This window comes from Mytilus galloprovincialis, chromosome 12, assembly GCF_965363235.1.
Source record: "Mytilus galloprovincialis chromosome 12, xbMytGall1.hap1.1, whole genome shotgun sequence".
NCBI lineage: Eukaryota > Metazoa > Mollusca > Bivalvia > Mytilida > Mytilidae > Mytilus > Mytilus galloprovincialis.
The window spans coordinates 10,796,489-10,815,474 of NC_134849.1; positions in this window are offsets into that span (position 1 = coordinate 10,796,489).

Below are 18,986 nucleotides of genomic sequence, written 5' to 3' on the forward strand. Positions count from 1 at the left end.
GCCTAGTCTGTCTTAGGAATTTAGGTAATGCTTCTCGTTACCATGGAAATAGCAAAAATTTCAAAAATTTCAAAATGCTCCAAAATTGATGAAACTTTACGACAATGTGAATAGACATCTGTAGTTGCGGTCTTTGACTTTGGAATTTTCAAAATGGCTGCCGCTCACCTGGCAATAGGGGAAGGGTGCCATCCGCTATTGCTTGCAATCGCAAATCTAGTTTTTATGGCACCCTCAACGGAGTTGGGGTGACATATTGTTATTCTACGTTTCTTTTTTTTCTTTTTTTTATTATTATTTTTCTTCCACTATTTTTGTCCGGAGCATTTCTTGGAATAGAATGGACCAAAGTTGATGGAACTATGGTATAATGTTGACCACCATGTGAAGTTGTCCCTCTGACTTTGAAATGGTCAAGATGGCTACCGTTGCCATGGAAACAGGTAAAATGTGAAAATTTTCAAAATTTTCAAAATGCTCCAAACTTTCTAAAACTTTACAAAAATGGTAAATGGCATGTGCTGATGTGCTCTTTGACTTTGGAATTTCAAAAATGGCTGCCGTTGTCATGGCTATTGGGGAAGGGTGCCATCCGTTATTGCTGGCAATTACAAATCTAGTTATTATTCTTATTCCACACTTTTTTGTCCAGCTTAGTTCTCGGAATATAATGGACCAATTTTGATGGAACTATACCATAATGTTCACCACCATGTGTAGTTGTGCACCTTACTTTGGAATTAAAAAAATGGCTGCCATTGCCATGGAAACAGCAAAAATGTGAAAATGTAATGGAACATTCCAGAACATTAGGGTTAAATTAATTCTTCAGCCATTAAATGTTATATGATGGTATAATATTATGGGGGTGGGGGTGGGGCACAATATGAAGCAGCAGTATGACTTTGGAATTTTCAAATGTTGCCATAGAAACTGTTCAAAAATAGCAAAATTTTGAAAATTCTTCAAAAATGTATGAAACGTTACAGAAATGTTAACTTGTTAATCCAGATGCGGCATTCAACTTTGAAATTGCCAAAATGGCTCCGTTACCATGGTTGCTGTTTAGTGGCAATTGGCGGACCAGGGTGACATCTGCTATTGCTTGCAATGGCAATTCTAGTTGTGTATGTCATTGTTATATTTAAACAGCTTGCAGAATAATATCGATTGGTGTTTTTTTTTCTTTCATTAAGTTGATTCGAACTAACTTATAACGTTAAAAAATAACCTTTTGCATTCTTCTTACCAAACTTAGCTATTGCTGTAACACGATGCATCATGATGTTTTATAACTTGGCTCTCAATTTGGTTTGGTTGATCAACTATTGATCTCGAGATATTTTAATGACAGAAGTTTACACCTGATAATCCTTTTTGGTTTTTCTTATGAATATATCTGCTGACATTGGTCGAGTTTTCTTCTATTGTTAAATGTTTGGTGGTTTGGTGACTTGAAGATATTGTATTACAGCTTTCAAGTGTGTTACCTGTTTGAAACAATATGAACCTTTTATTTGATCTGCTAATAAATAAATGAGACACTTTACACACTGTGTTTTGTTGACACTATCTGGTCACTCAAAATTCATTCATAGTAAAAAATTGTAAATAAAATTGTGTATTATATCATGATATCCTAATCTGTTATGGAAAACAATCTTTTTTGCCAAGACATCCTGACATTCCGAAATAACAATGTCTTTTATAGTTATCAAACAATACGTTTATAGTGTATGTTTACAAATACTAAATTCAATTCTCAATAATCTTATTTTGTACTTTATAGTCGATTGTCACATGAACGTTGATACCACATAATATATATCAATCATAGCAAATATTACCCACTTGCAACAATAACAAACGTTTAAAATGCTAATAGGGCTTTTTAAAACAATGTTAACTTGATATAAGCAATGCTGATTTAACACATTGTGAATAATTTCATGATCAGTCAGACTAATAAGTTGATTAATTTTAAAAACCAACTGTTTCATTGCAATTTATCAGAAACATAATTAGATAATTGTTTTATATAAAGAAAAAAAATTCGATATGCAGCTGATCGTGTTCATAACGACTGATACACTATCGATAGCAATGTATTGCTACTTTTAAATCTTTATTTAACTGTATGACATTTCTGTGTTATTATGTTTATTAACGTGTGGTCACGTTACTTTTTCATTTCTCTTTTTGAATTCTTCTCCCCTCTTCTAAAAGACGTCGAGTAATGTTGTTTTTTTTATGTAAAAAGACATATACTAAATCCATCGATGTCAATCAAAAGAAGTCTTTGACAATCATTTTCTCAAGATTGTATTTTACAGGAATAACAATGAGAAAAAAAGACAGCCAACAAACAACTTATAATTTGGTGGTTTATTGATCAGGTCATTGCCATATTAAAAGTACACTATAAAACAAACAACGTCTCAAACATGCATCAAATATCAATACCTAAATTATTATTAACATCAATTCCTAGAAACAAGTGACACTAATTACAACTTGCAGCATTTTACATGCATGCTACCTGCTAAGAAATCGTTGCTAGTTTAAAGCTGAAATACCATTTGATACCATAATTATAATGGCATTGTTATCATGACATTCACAGAACATTGCATATTTGTCAATTTAGTAAATGAGTATGTGAAATAAATTACAGGAAGTTCTTTATTCCTTCCAGGCCAGATGATTTGGATAAAATCACTACCACACAGGATTTAAAATGTGTTTGTGTCCATTATAGATACAAGGAACATGTATCCATCATTTACAATTGCGCGTTATTCAAAAAGGAGAGGCGTACAAAAAAAAATAATTAAAAAGCTTATCAAGCCCTCAAGTAAAATGTAGGTGATATTGTCGATATTGACATACATTCTTGCATACTGGTAATTATTCTTTTAATGAGTTAATCTGTTACACACTTTGTTGGGACCTTTTCCATTTGATTTAGACACATAATTAGTTTTACATTTTATGTATTAGTTGTATGTAATAAGTAGAATACACTGCCCTGTAGCAATAACAATGTACTATTATTAGTAAATCTCGTATTCACAATTTTAAATAGAGATTAAGAAATGGTATATTCTTTGCTAAGTATATGATAATGACCATGCACTCTGTAGTACAATAAGTCTGAATCAAATAAATGTTTATGTTATTTTGATGTTCGCATCTACGAAAAATGCATAAAGCAAGTATGACAATTGTTCTTCAGTGATTAATGTAAACTAGCGTTAGGTCAAAAAGTTTTAATGAACCTCCAATTTTACTTTTACAATTTTTGTAACTTTGTTTTTTCATTGTTTTATCATGTGCATACATCTTTTTTCTATATATGACAGAGCATTTTTCGGTTTTGCAAATGTATGACAGTGCGTATTGATGGAAACGTCGACGACCAAACAGACACACGTGGTTGAAGCAGATGAAATACAAATCATTGGGCAATTTGAGAAGCTTGAATTGTCAATTATGAATAATAACTGTCATGAACAGTTTGCATGTCTTCATATTTAGAAAACAGTGATGTATTACATAATTGATACTATACAATACATTGACATTTTTGTTATAGATGTCCAACGGATATCACTCTTAATAATCAGCTAATGATATTCTTTTTTTAGATGCATTTTTCCCATTGCGGTATTGTTATAAATATATCAATCGCAAATAACATGTCTTTATTTCTTGTTGTAAATTGGAAATGCAATACAACGTTGAGTTAACTCATCAGATGAACAAAAATACAAGTGGACGTGGCCGGGTACTTGTACATCCCGACAACGAAAAGACACTAGGAACACAAATGAGAGTACTCGCAGTTATGACAGCTAGTAAAAGCCACTAACAAATAATAAAAAAATCATGCATCTAAGTCTAAATTATCAAGCGGTACACATCCAACATCCAATGGATTTAGTGTAAAGACGTAATAAACAGTCAGAGAAAAACATGACCTTGTGCAATGCAAAGTTACAGGTATCAACATATTGTAGATCCATGAATGTGTATATGTATATGTTAGCGACAATAAGTGAAATTAGGCATTAAGCTTAAATCCTAGGCAATAAGCTAACGACTAGGCAGTAAGTCAATTGCCTAAATGATGTTAGGCATTAGTCTTAAATCCTAGGATTTAAGCTTAAATCCTGAAAAATGTGTGCAGGCATTAAGCTTAATGCCTAAAATGTAAATGCAAGTAAATAAAAGACATGTATTCATTTAAATTAAAATACATGTGTTACATAATAACATTATGATAACTGTGGCCTGTTTATCGACACTGTCCTAAGATTATTCCTATAAGATATTCTTAGGACAGAAAATATGATATGGTTAGGATCGACTTACGACATTTCTCAGCATGCTGCACATCGAAGCTATCTGAGGATTATATTAGCTGGGATGTCCTAAGTATTGGCGTAATAGGAAAATAGCAAACGAAAAAATGAAATATTGTATCAAATTCAACCAAAAACTTTAATTTATAAACCGATTAATTATTAGAAAATAATTAGTTAAAAATGAAAGGTTAAAAATAATTTTTATTTTATAATTGTAGATCTAAGCTCTTTGAAACAAAATATAAGTAAAAAAATATAACTACGTTTTATATTAGAATTGAACAAAATAATTGTAAATAGTAAAAAATAAATATTTAATAGGTAAAATCATTTTATGCTTTGAGGGACCTGAATTCGAAGCGTTACGGTTTCATATTTCAAATTTCATAGTAAAATCTTGTGCATCTTTCATATAAATACTTCAACTATTTTATTTTATTACTACAAATAACATACGTTTGAAAATGAGCAGAAGAAAAAAAAATCAAATTTCACCGATTTTAACGATGCAAAAGTACAGGGCCCAGTGTCATCCTAAATATAAAAAAGAAGATGTGGTATGATTGCCAATATGACAAATCCCCATGAGAGACCAGAAATAAATTCATTAATAAAATATGTTATTTATATTAAAATGCATCAAATAATAATTTAGAAATATAAAAACTTGATAGAAATTTGTGTTAAAAAATCATTTTGTTATCACAAATTGTGGAACTATTAACAAAGACAATTTACTTATCCAATAAAAAAAATGAAAAATGGTGTGATAAAAAAAATCATATCTTAATTTTGACCAGTTCCAACTAGCTCGAATAATGCAGTGTACAAATTTTCAAATAAATATTATTATAATTATTCTATAGAATCTCCCCCTTTTTCAATTGGATACAATTACTTTTTTTAAGTCTTTTTGATACTTAGTAATACCACACAAACATGAAAAAAGTATGAGTTAATTCTGTTTTTCAACTGCTAAAATTACTACATAAACCTAAATTTGAAGATCTTTCAAATGAATGTATATTTATAAGAGTAGAATTAGAAATATAATTAAAAAACGACTCTATAACAAGAATAAATCACCCAATATGCATAAATTCCAGAGTTTACTTATTGCCTAAAATTATGTTCGGCAATAGGATGAATAATCATCATCAGATTTCAGGCAATAAGCTTAATGCCTGAAAATTTCAGGCAATAACTTAATGCCTAGGCGTTAGCTTATTGACTAGGATTTAAGCTTAATGCCTAATTTTACTTATTGCCGCTAACATATATAACATACTAGTATTATTTAGTTTGCTTTTTATTTCCAGATAACAAAATCAATATGTATACCAATAAAAACAATATCCAATGATTATATTACAGTCTTAAATTGGTAGCCTTGTAGAATAAGTTAATTTAAAGGAGCGATACGTGTACAATGATCATTATGTTTACTAATTCATAAGAATAACATACATTTAATTTGGATAGTAAAGAAAACAAATGTAAAACAAGAAAGATAAAGTGAGAAAAATAGATACACTGATTTAATGTATGCATACAAAAGCCCAAATACAAGTTTTATCGAAATTATTTTTGACATTTAAAACAATAACCCGTTAAATTCTAAGTAGAGACATCCGTTATAGAAATAATGAAAAAAAAACCAAAAAAAACACTAGGAGTACAAAAACAAATTGTCGATCTTATTTTTTCATAATTTTTTTTTATGTATTTCTTTAAACATCATATCGATATCTGAATTTTTATAATATGTTAATTTCAAATTACATTGAGATAAAAAGTTTAATAAGATTGATATTAAGTAGATTTTGAGTGGTAGGGATCAAAATATTATTTGTTCTGTCAAAATATTGTTTCCGTTATAAAAGACGCAGCGTGATATCATTGATATTGATTAAGAAGAAACCAGTTGAAGTTGAAAAGTAGGATACACCAGTTGCAACATTAAAACTATTTTATATTTCTGTTTTGACAGTACGACATGTTCAAATACCTAAGCAGACGTGATATTGACAAAGTGGATACATGTCTATATGTTACAATCTTTTTGAAGAAAAATAATTGCATCGGTAAAGGACAAATAAAAAACAAAATGTGTGTAAAGAAGGATAATGTACATATTAAGTAAATAAGATTTTCTTAGTCAAAGGTCATCGTCTAATTGTCTTTAGAATAAGGTTACTACATCATTTTTGCATTTGAAGATCAAAATCAAGATGTCAAATAATAAGTTCGGTCTGTACATAGACGAAAACGAGAAAGATATTAAGGGGACTTTGAAAAAGTAGAAAAATAAACTGACAACGCCATGGCTAAACAGACAAATAGATTAACAATAGTACACAAAACACAACACATGGTTTGACATGTATAAATTTAGTAAGACGAACTTTACCAAAAACTGGGGATAATCTCTGGTAGTTCAGAAGAGAAAGCAGACCCTGCTCTACATATGACATTTCTTATATAAGTAAAATAGATGGATAGTTTTCTTACTTGCACTCATATCCCATCTTCTTATATCTATTAAACACGGGCGATAAATCTAATTCAATATCAATATTCGACGAGAAATGGGGACGGGATTGTGGTTACATTCCATAACAGTTACTCAACTCGTGATTGTGAATGTGAAATTTACAAAATAAAATTTCAATTTGAACATTTTGAACTTTTAATACCTTTCTTATGGGCTGCTGAAATGTTGTTTGATATAAATGGAAATTTGAGAATTTCAAAAATGGAATAATACCTTTTTGTCGTAATTTTTTCCCAGTTGACCCTATTGTCATTTTCTAGATATCAGTCAAGATATGAGGCAAACTTCGTACTACAGCCCTTGGATGGTGTAAACTTCCCAAAAAATGTGTATGGTGTAATGGTGTATGACATATGGTGCAATGGTATAAGGTGTATGGTGCTATGGCGTATGATGTGATTGTGTAGCGTGCGATCGGGAATGGTGTGAATGAACGGTATACAACATTTCATTGGTTGAAAACGAAGTTCTTTTTATTCTAATTTTTCGGATTGTAAACGTAAACAACCATAATGATCTTAATATTGGAAATTTAATTGCGTTATGGGTAATTTCGGATCGTGTAGATAGAATGGGAAATGGTGTATGGAGTAATGTGTAACGTGTATGGTGCAAAGCTGTAACGTGTATGGTGTAATGGTACAAGGTGTATGGTGTAATGGTGTATGGTGTATGGTGTAATGGTGTATGGTGTTAGTGGGAAGTTTACACCATCCAAGGACTGTACGTCGTGAACATGTTTTATATCATTTCATATGTTAATGTGGAGTCATAGAATCCTAAATAATTATGCTATACAACACTGATGGTGTGATACGATGTTACTTTCCACGGGACGACAGAAACGGGAATCAAAAATAAGCATGTGCCATTCTTATTTTGAGAGATAACATGTAAGTACTGTCCGGATATATAATTTGTATGTGCATATTTGTGTATCATAATGAATTCCAAATGGGCTGAACTTTAAGAAAATTGTCTGATCGTCAATAAAAACATCAAGTGTCAATTCTTTTTCATACATGATGTTTTATTTAACAGGAGTTTAGGTCGGACTAACCAAAATCTAGAACAATGAAGCGTATTAGCATTATTTTATAATGTATTTCAAATTGACGAAAATAAGTCCTTTTGTCTTTACAGAGGCGTCGTAACTTTATTTTTGTTTGTTATTTCTAAATATATAGGACGCACTCGTCATGTTTAATTGACATACATTTTATTTGAATTCTAAACACATTTCTAAATAGCAAATATCGTAAAGGGTGACAGACTAAATTGTAACCCTGTAAAACTATATCAATCGAGAGAAACTGGTCATTAATATAATAGGTGACACTATTATAACACCAACATGCAATCATTTGAATAGGCCAAACGATTATTTAGCAGACATACTATGTATTTATGAAATCATGACGTCCATTAATGAAAATATCAAAAAACCCAAATCTTCTGCATCGACATTAATTATCATTTTTAACTGGTCATTTTGTCCCTTGGTCCTTTGTGAGTTTAAACACACTTCAGTTTAAGTATTGCTTTAATTTGTATCTTTTTAATAGTGTAACGAATTTTTGAGAACCTTTCCAACTGCTGCTTCTAATGAACACAGCACATGACGCACAACATAAACTACAAGAAATAGCTATGTTAGAGCTAATGAAATGATGCAGTCTAAAACAAACACTAACCATAATAGATGAGATTTTTGCCTCATTTGGTTTTAACATGTGCATGTAACATCGTCAACACAAAGATAAAGTGAGAGGTTTAATGAAGGTGACATTAGTTTAAAGTTTATTAAACCATATACTCCATGTTTAATCTACCATTTTCTACATAAGCAATTGCCCGTACAAAGAATATGACAGTTGTTGTTCATTCGTTTGATGTGTTTGAGCTTTTTCTTTTTTTAATTTTGAGAGGGACTTTCCGATTTGAATTTTACTCTGAGAACTTAGAAAGTATCGAAATACGACTGAATTTACATACCACACAAAATGTATGTGGTTCAATATTCGTTTTGTGTTTTCCGACTCTCTTTTACACTCGCGCATCGTTAGTAAATGTGTTACTTTGCATATATATATGTACCGCTTCCCTTCCAGTGGCATAGTATTTTAACTCGTAATATATACTACAATTTTCTTTTAATACGGCATATGCTCGTTTCGTCTTCAAAATACTCGTCAGTATATTTCTCGTTAAGGTGATGTGCTATGTCCTTGCATTTATAAATGATGTTGGAATCTAATGTTAATTAATTAATTGATTTCGAACCAAGTTATAAAATTTAAGCTTTCCGAACCTATGTCCTTAATTGATATCAATAAACGTCCCAACAATTAAAAACTTGAAGAATTTTATGAAAACGCAAAATCAAAAGCGTAATCACATTTAACGAAAAAGAGACAACTGTCATGTTCCTGACTTGGTACAGGAATTTCTTTTTGTAGAAAATTGTACAATTGTGTCAATTCCATTGATTTAAAATAAGAAATAGATACAGCACCCCTATGACATTCTTTTTTGAAATAATACAATGAGAAATAATGAATGACTTGGTAACGAAATTCATTTACGAGATTTGCGATGTCTACAGGACCCTTTCAGAGTGTTTTTGATAGTCTTTGAGATGATATTAAACCAAAAGGTAAACATTACACTTTTTTAATTATGATAAACCTAACATCCAATCAACACACACAATACAATTATAGACTTAATAAATACATATTTGTAAACCATGTCACCAAACGGCTTATAAATGATTCTTTATTAATAAGACGTCATATGCATCTTCGGTTATTTAAGAATATATCTTTAGAAATTTATTTTGATTGCTAACATCGATAATTGTGTTAGCTGTATATGTATATGTTGTCATATATTATTGTGAAAATGATTTGACAATGCGTTTTCCTTCCTTTAATTTGTGATGACAATACATAATACAAGTCTTTTTTTTAATTTTGTTAGGTTTACATCTTGAAATTGATTTTTTATTGTATCTTTTATGTGTATAACATATCACTAGGACACAAATCCGATATCAGCTTCAGGTGTATTAAATCCTTTAGTTTGAGATTTATCTCTGTTAATTTGCCTGTTATTGAAGTTGTGATGTAGTCCTCCCTAATAGCATTTTTGTCACATCGTTTTTTCTTTTATTTGGTTTTGGTGCGATATAGATATCATGAGCTCCGTGCGAACGCATAATACTTCAATATATATATAATATATTTTAAGGTTGAATTGAGATTTTTATGAAAAGAAGAAATAAAGCTTTAAATACTAACTAAGCAAGAAAACAAATGTATCCCTTTTTGAATTCGGTTAGTATTCTCATGTTGACTTTTTACATTGCATGTATTTTCTGTATGTAATAAGTAGAATACATTGCCCTGTAGCAACTATAATAAGAAAATCTCGTATACACACTTTTTAATTGCTGTAAGGGATACGTAAAACGGATTAGGCCTTCAGTATCAACACGCTCTACATAATGGTAAGCGATAAACTACGCAATACAAAGATTGATTTCAAAGATTGACGTGTTCTTACTCTTTCGTATAACAAGACCATTGGGGATATTCGTGGGAAGTGATACTAAATACTCTGGAATTAATTGGACATTTTGAAAAATAGATATATTTTTATACTTTTGGTCGCTATTTTTGTCATTTTTATGTTGTCGCAAAAAGCAATGTGACATGAAAAAACATAGTTGATGTAATACTATGGACAAATTTGGACAATTCAAATTTGAGACGCCTTTATTCTATATAAATTATTCTATGTATTTGATAATGAAAATATTATACGTGCTGATGTTTTGTTAACCATAAGGAAATTTAAGAAAATAAAATGAATGATATTCGCAGCCTGCATCATTCTTGAAATTGAATAAAATTGATGAAATTAAATTGAATAACGAGTTATGCTTAAAGACATCTAGGATAATAATTGCAAGTTTTATTAAGATCTACGCGTATGTATTGATATGAAAAATTAATATTTAGATTCAAAAAAGTCTTGAAGCTTTTCTTTCATGTTGATCACTTTATAGGCAAATAATACAAAAATATCATTTTGCGTCCCTTTCTTGGGTTTTTACCACCGACCACAACATGATGAATAGAAATCTGAATAATTCAATTATAGGTTAATATATTTAAATAGCTAGAGCCATAATCTATTTAATTGTTCTACTTTATCCTTGTTAACATAACTGGCATGCATTATCTATATTTAAATGTATAACAACATCATACAATTTGTTGATATCTGTTTTGATATGTAATTATAGTGATGATTTAGTAGATAATCTAAACTAATCATAGTTTGAAACTAATAACCTTATCACGGTAGGTATAGTGTCCGGCTAGGATCGTGGTTTTTCGAGTGTGACCACTTTTTTTTCGAGTGAATATGAACACAAATGTAAACAAACAGACTTCATGTCTTACAAAACGTGATATAGACGCTTGAGTTTAATATACTAAATTATATTATGTATGATAGTATTTGATATAGAAAAGTATTACTAACCCGACATTGTTTTTCAAAATGAAATGAAGTTGAAAAGATTCCCCTGCACTATGTTCTAAATACCTTTTTTTGTTATAATGAATCTAATAATTTCTAATTTAATCCTGGGAAGTTGTGGTAGAACGTTTTCCGAACAGAAAATTTGCATTAAATTCAAAAAGGTTAGTTTTGATCAATGTAGTATTATGTTTTTATGATTTATTGAGAATAAGTAATATTTTCATTCATTAAATTACCGGTATAAACTTGAAAAGTCATTTTTTAAAGTCTAGAATACTTTTTTTCTTATTCAAATTTTGTGTAAAAATCCCGGACCATTTGTCGAAAAACCCGGACGATTTCACAGTTGCTCTAAAAACAACAGGACAATAATAAACGCTGATTTTTTTAATTGATAACAAGGAAATTGGGCTTCTTTCATTCTTTGTTGATCACAACATTTAAAGTATTCAATATAAGATGGGAATAATGTAAAAAAACTACTTTAATTACGAAATAACAGTTAATTGAACTATTCGCATGTTTTATAACTCGAAAAAACCTGAACTACACTAGCAAAAAAATGGACCGAATCACTCGAAAAACCGCAATTCTAGCCGGACACTATACCTACCGTGCTTATGAGCATGATGAGACCTATTTATCAAAATCATCTTATTAATTGACACTTTTCCTTTTTTTCTACGTGTTTTTTGTAAAGACGTATTCTTATTTTATATTATTTTATCGTGTGTTTATGTATAATTTTTTAAAGTTTAAAAAAACAGGCAAAATGCGATGTCTTGAAATAGTACGTCTTTTGAATTTTAATAAACTTACAATTAGGCTAAAGAAAATGAAGTTTTTAATCATTTAATTCATCCTAGTATGAAATGCATTGAATATTTGTGAAGTCCATCATATTTGTCTTTTGTTCATTAACCAGACCATTCGATGTAAGTTTTCATTATTTTATCATAGAAAGTTTTTACTCAGTACTGAAAATTGTAAAGTGGCCTATACGTGAATACGTCAACGTCAGTGCAACTATCGATAGTTATCATACGACATCTTTCTATTCTTTATAATAACGTATTTTTATCATTTCAAAGGTTGAAAATATTACACTTTATTGATTGCAATTATTAAAAATCTAAATGACAAGCATGTTATTTCCTCATTAAACATAACATTAAAAAGGAGACATGCGTCTTTCTCTATTAACGATAGTTCAACATTATATATCATAGTGCCTTTTAGTTAGCAATTATTGTCATTTTTCTGATCTATCATATCAGTGTATTCAATTTCATTACACGAAAGATAATGTTAGAAACTACTTCCCGTCTATAAGCTGTTGCCAATTAATTTAGTTTTATGAATGTTTCAGCACTTCATTCTATAATTTTATTTTTATCATGCGGAAAGCACTTTTGTTCCTTTGTGATTACGGATCTCTTAAATACACCTTATCTTTGTAAATTCTATATGATTCGAACTTCTATAACAAAACTATTATTAGGTAATCATAACATGTGAACTTTTTTATTAGTGTATGCATTTTGTACAAAATGTTTACTTCCGTATTCTCAATACAACAGAACAGCATTTAGATTTACCTGGCTGTATACGTTGTTTAATTTAACACCATTTTGTCCCAGGCAAGAGTTTGTTTTGACACTCCTTCTACATCTTATCTTTTACTACCTATAAAGTTTGTATAACATTAGCACCTACTTTTTATCATCAATATAATTATGATTATTTTTTTTTAGTCCTTGTATTTGATAATAATTATACTCGACTTGCTTGACAATGCAAATTCTCTCTAGTTTCTCAAAATAAAAATCCATACCCATGCGCTAGAGGTACAGTACTTGCAACCTTGCAAGATAGTATTTGCATTCCAGAATATAGCTTGTTCTTTTGTGTACCTTACGTAAGTCAATGAACAGTGTGATAGGACAAAAAAATACAATACCAACTGAACATAGTTTCCCAAACTGAGGGATTAATCAGGTGTAGAAAAAAATGAAACAATTTTACATACAGGTGAAACTATTTTTTTTTAGAATTATTTTAATTTTTTTAATTCAATGCATGATAAAGGACCGAAAAGCATTAGTGGTCGTAGGTTTTTAAAAAATTTTGAAAAAAAAAAAAATAAACGGTCATAATACAATTTCATTTCAAAATAGTATAGTGAAAGTAGTTCAGTTAAATGTTTATGTAGAATTTTTGACAATTTTAGAAAGTGGTGAAAAATCTAACAAGGCTATGATTATCTCTATGGCCCAGGAAATATTACTATGCCACCTAGAGTATCGACACATCAGAAAAATTTAGCCGGAACTATCAAATACTCAAAATATCGGATGACATCACTGAAATGTAAACACAATAGTATGTTTCTCGTTCCAATTTTATCGCGAATTCTATTTAAAGATTAATTTGAAGATATTGACAGACATTTAATGATGTTTTTGACAAAAAACAAAATGTCAATTTTTAAATAAATATGCAGCAAATGTTGTTTTTTGTTTATAAGTGTCTGCATGTATTGTAACACAAGACTAGAGATTTAAAAACAGTGGAAAGGATGTTCGAAATATTCAAACATGCCGACTTGTCAGTGCAAACGTCATTTTTTTAAATAAATGAAATCTGTTGTGGGACTAAATATGCATATTTGCTGTATACAATGAGATTTGAAAATACACATAATAACGATGAAAAGACTTTGTATGCTGTTATCAAGTTAAGACATTACAATATGTTATAGTGTGTCATTTTATGTTGTTATGTTGCTCAGGTTGGGTGAAGTCTGGTGCCTGTTAAAACGTTTGCATACTTGTTTAACTGTCCTAAGTCAGGAACTTATTTTTCAGTAGTCAACAGTTGCTGGTGTGGTTTAAACGTGTTTCTCGTCGCACGTTTTTTTAATATAGATTAAACCGCTGGCTTTTCAATTACACTTGGTTATAGCTTGAGGCGTTACGTGAGCCAATGTTCCGTGTTGAAGGTCGTACTTTTACTTGCTAAATGTTAATTTCGAACTTATTATATTGAAAGTTGTCTTATTGGCACTGATACCATATCTTTCCATGTATATGTAAGTAACGATGAAATGTAAAAGATAGCTGATGGGACTATACATCTTCTGATGAGGAGGCACTAGTTTGGATATACTCGCTAAGAGACAAATCGGCATGAATCGCATGAATGCCTTAAGAGGCAAGACATACGTTTGACATGGAAAGAGTCTCATAGTATAAAAAAAATGGTGTGATTTTATTGACAGAGAGCCAAATCTACATCTCCAGCTGATACCAAATATATTAGAGTTTCAAATTCGGCCATGCAAACGAACAAAACCGATACCAATGAGTGAGCTTTAAATCATCACCCGCATTGTAATCCGAAATAGTCGTTAAACGTGACCTAAAAATCCTCTAGGCATTTGCTCAATAGCTTACCTTCACAATGTATTTGACGGCAATGAACCGTAATGATTACGGTTTTTCAAGACATACCAAATGTACATGTAACACAAGTCATAGCACAGAAAATGTATGGCTTTATGCATTTATATCATATAATAAAAAAATTATCGATTGTAAATGCATTAAGCAAGTCAGGAATTTGACAATGTTTCCAGTCGTTCCAGTGATTGATGTAAACAGACGCGTGACCGAACAGTTTTAATGAACTTCCTATTTGCTTACATTATGTGCATACATTATTCTATCTCGCATAAGAATTGTTCAGCTTAAAAAAAGTGATGACAATGCTATGTTAAGATACGGCGACTACTTACAGGCAGACGTAGTTTAAAACTGGTTACAAATAAATCATCGAGAAAGGTGAGAACTTTTTAAATGGCAATTATGAATAATAGCCCTCATAATCAGTTTGCATGTATTCATGTTTAGAAATATTGCACTATTACATAATTTGTGAAGTACTATAACAACACATGATAATAATTTCAATACGGACATCATATATGGTATTACGCACGTTATCAATCAGCTAATGCATTGTGTTAAAAAAAGAAGCTTACTTTTTTAGCTTCGGTGGTTTCGATACCCCAATCTACATAAAAGTTAAAAAAAACTTGTTTACAATTTTATATTGAATAACAAACAAGAAAAAGTAAAACGTTCAACACTTACCAAAGATTACACAAATGGAGGTCTGAAAATGACAGACATTGATAATTTCTTAAATGCATTACAAATTCCATGGGTTAAACGATTAACGGCAAAGGAATTTGCCAATTGGAAAGTCATTCCAACATATTATTTCAACAAATTTGTAAAAACAACCTTATAGTTCATATGATGCCAGTCAACATAAACTCAGTACCTAACTTAAGTAATACACTACCCTCTTTTTACTTCAACATATTAAAGAGCTGATATATAGCAAACAATACACCAACATCAACAAACAACACACCAAAACAACACACCAATCACAAACTACAGACATATAAGGTAGCAAATGCTAAGGGGTAATAAAAACTATAAAATTTAAAGGAAAATGTTTAGTTTACCTAAATTGGATGAAAGACGGTATTATCTTCATTAATGATATTATAGATCAAAAAGGGAATATTTTACAAAAAGTTATATTGGAGAAATTAACATCAAAACCTAATTGGATCTCTGAACTGTTAAAATTGAAAAACTCTATCCAAAAACTATCGATTAATACACTAAAATCTGACAAATCGTTGAAAACTTTTGAAAAAAACAAAATAAAACTTGTCTTTAACTGTTAGAAAAACAGAGCTAATTGAAAATGTGTCATCCAAAGACATATACAACCATTTGAGGTACATACATGTTGAGAGACCAATAGGATTCTCCAAATGGAAAAAAAATCTTAAAACTAGAATCGATCAATCCAATAAATAATATGTTACAATTTACATTTAATTATTTAATTAATAACAAATATCAAATGTTAAGATGGAAATTACTCCATTATATCCTCCCATGTCAACAATTACTGTTACAATGGAACATAAAAAACACAAGTATGTGTGACTTGTGTAACCTGCCTGAAGATTACGAACACTTTTTTCTTAAATGTCAATTCTTCCATGAATTTTGGAAGAACGTATATGTACTTGTAAGCAAAATCAAGATTGGGTCACATATATTTAATTTAAAAACTTTAGTACTGGGCTATACAATACATGATCCTATGTATCACGATATAAATCTCTTCCTAACTGTCTTAATATATTCAATCCATAGAAGTACTCATATATCAAATTATAAACAAAAAGGCATAGACGCTTATGCAGTTTTCAAAAATGAATTTTTAAACTCATTTATGCATAATTAATTAAATAAAGGTTCAATTAGATTGTCGACACTTACCATATACAAATTTTAACAACAGTTTTTGAAAGTTGTTCTTGAGATTCAACAAAACGCATAAATTAATCAGAACAACTGATCAATCAGCTTTAACGGCTTTCAACAAAAGGTTAAGGTAAATGATCACCAAGTGTTAATCTTTAGAAACAGAACCGCACAAAACTATACACTTTCCGTAATCATGAAACCATATACTTTTTGCAAAATGTATGTCTCATATGTATGGAACACTTATGAATTGTAAAACTAACAAACTACCTATAGATATAAATTCACTGAATAAATTCCCTGGTTATCCAGTGACTAATTCACAGGAATACTCGATCAACTGCTGTTGGTCGAGTATTTGTCAAAACAGCAAAGAAAAGTGCAATAAAGATATCATTTTCGAAAAAAAAAACAAAAAAAAATGTAATTCATGTGATTATAGTCAAGTTGTTGCAGTTCTGGTTTTTCAATTTTTATATGTTTATACATAAATCGCTCATAATAGTGATATGAGGTTTATTCTAGAGAAAGAGCAAACAACCCAAAACACAGAGCATGTGATTAAAATGAAAGGAACAAACACATTATTTTCTACAGAACTAACTTGTGGATATCAAACTTTCTTCTTGTACAATGAAAGTACAATAGCTTATTTAAGTCATTAAATGTCTTTTTACACAAGGTTGTCAATTATGCTACTAAAACAAATTTGTTATTATCTTTTTCTTAATTCAACAGTATATCATGTACTAGCTTCAATTCTATCACAATTGTTATTGGACTAATGATATTTTAGTTCCAATTATATAATCTTTGTTGTTGTACATTATCTAACATTGTAATCATGTACCCATCAGATTAACATAGATGGTCGAAATAACTTTAAGTTAATAAGCATAAACATCATTAATGACTTTTCTCATCAAACACATAAATTGGTTCAACCGGTTTGGTTTTTATATGACAAACGTTAGTGCCGGTTCGTGATGCTTGGTCTGAAGTTAATTATAATATGTTTTACTAAATAGGTCTTTATAATCTATATGAAATGGTAAGTTTTCAATACAATAAAGAAGAACATGTCTATCAAACGCATATACACAGACATTAAAGGATATTTGTCATGAATGCAAGATATCAATGACCACTAATAATTTTAAAGCATTCTCTGTTTAATGCTATTTTACTATCTTAAGGTAGATAGCACACTGAAGCAATAAACCGTCATTCAATTTGTTTAATCAAAATGTTGTTGAATTGACAAAAAAAAAATTCATTACCGATAAGAAGTTTTCTTTTATTCATATTAAAATTGAATTTTATCAAAGCAATTAATCATATAGATTGTCTTTTTACGAGTCACTCTCACATACATCAACATTCGAACCATATGCAGATCCGATATGGAGAATCCGTTACAGATGTAAAAACCCGATTTCAACAAAACGTTTAGGCGTTTTTTTTAAATAATCTATTGGCTTCTATCGTTTTTTTGTTAAATAATCTAAATCTCGTTATTGCTTAACCATGCCTGCTACACGTTTTAAAATTATAGATGTACCACTCCGAAATGTTTTAAATAACAACTTTCTAAAATATATCAGGTGTTCCTTAAAATTAAATCAGTGTTGTTTTGAATTGTTTCCATTATATAAATAAATCCTAAGACATTAGGTGAAGAAAAAGATAATGTAACTTAAAAATCATATTTTCAGTTGTCCAGATAACAGGTTGTAAAATAAAAGTACAATACCACTTAACGTTTTCTTTACGTCTTCTTACTTTGAGTTGTCAACTATATAAGCACGATGCCATCTGTTTGTCAACTTAGGAAGAAAATAACTTTAAGAAGATAAGAATAATTATCATATTCAGAGCAAGCATGAAAAGGATTAACCAGTTTGGTTTTCATAGTAACAACCCATAGTGCTGGAGGTCGTGATTCTTGGTCTTCAGTTTACTATGTGATGTTTGTTTCAATAGGTCTTTAAAATCTATATAAATTTATCATTTTTTTTAAACAATTTAGAAGAACATGTCCATGAAACGTATATATACACATATTAAGGGAAATATATCATAAAAGCAACTTATCAATTACCCCTGATAATTTTAAACCAAACTCTGATTATTGTCATTTTACTATTCATA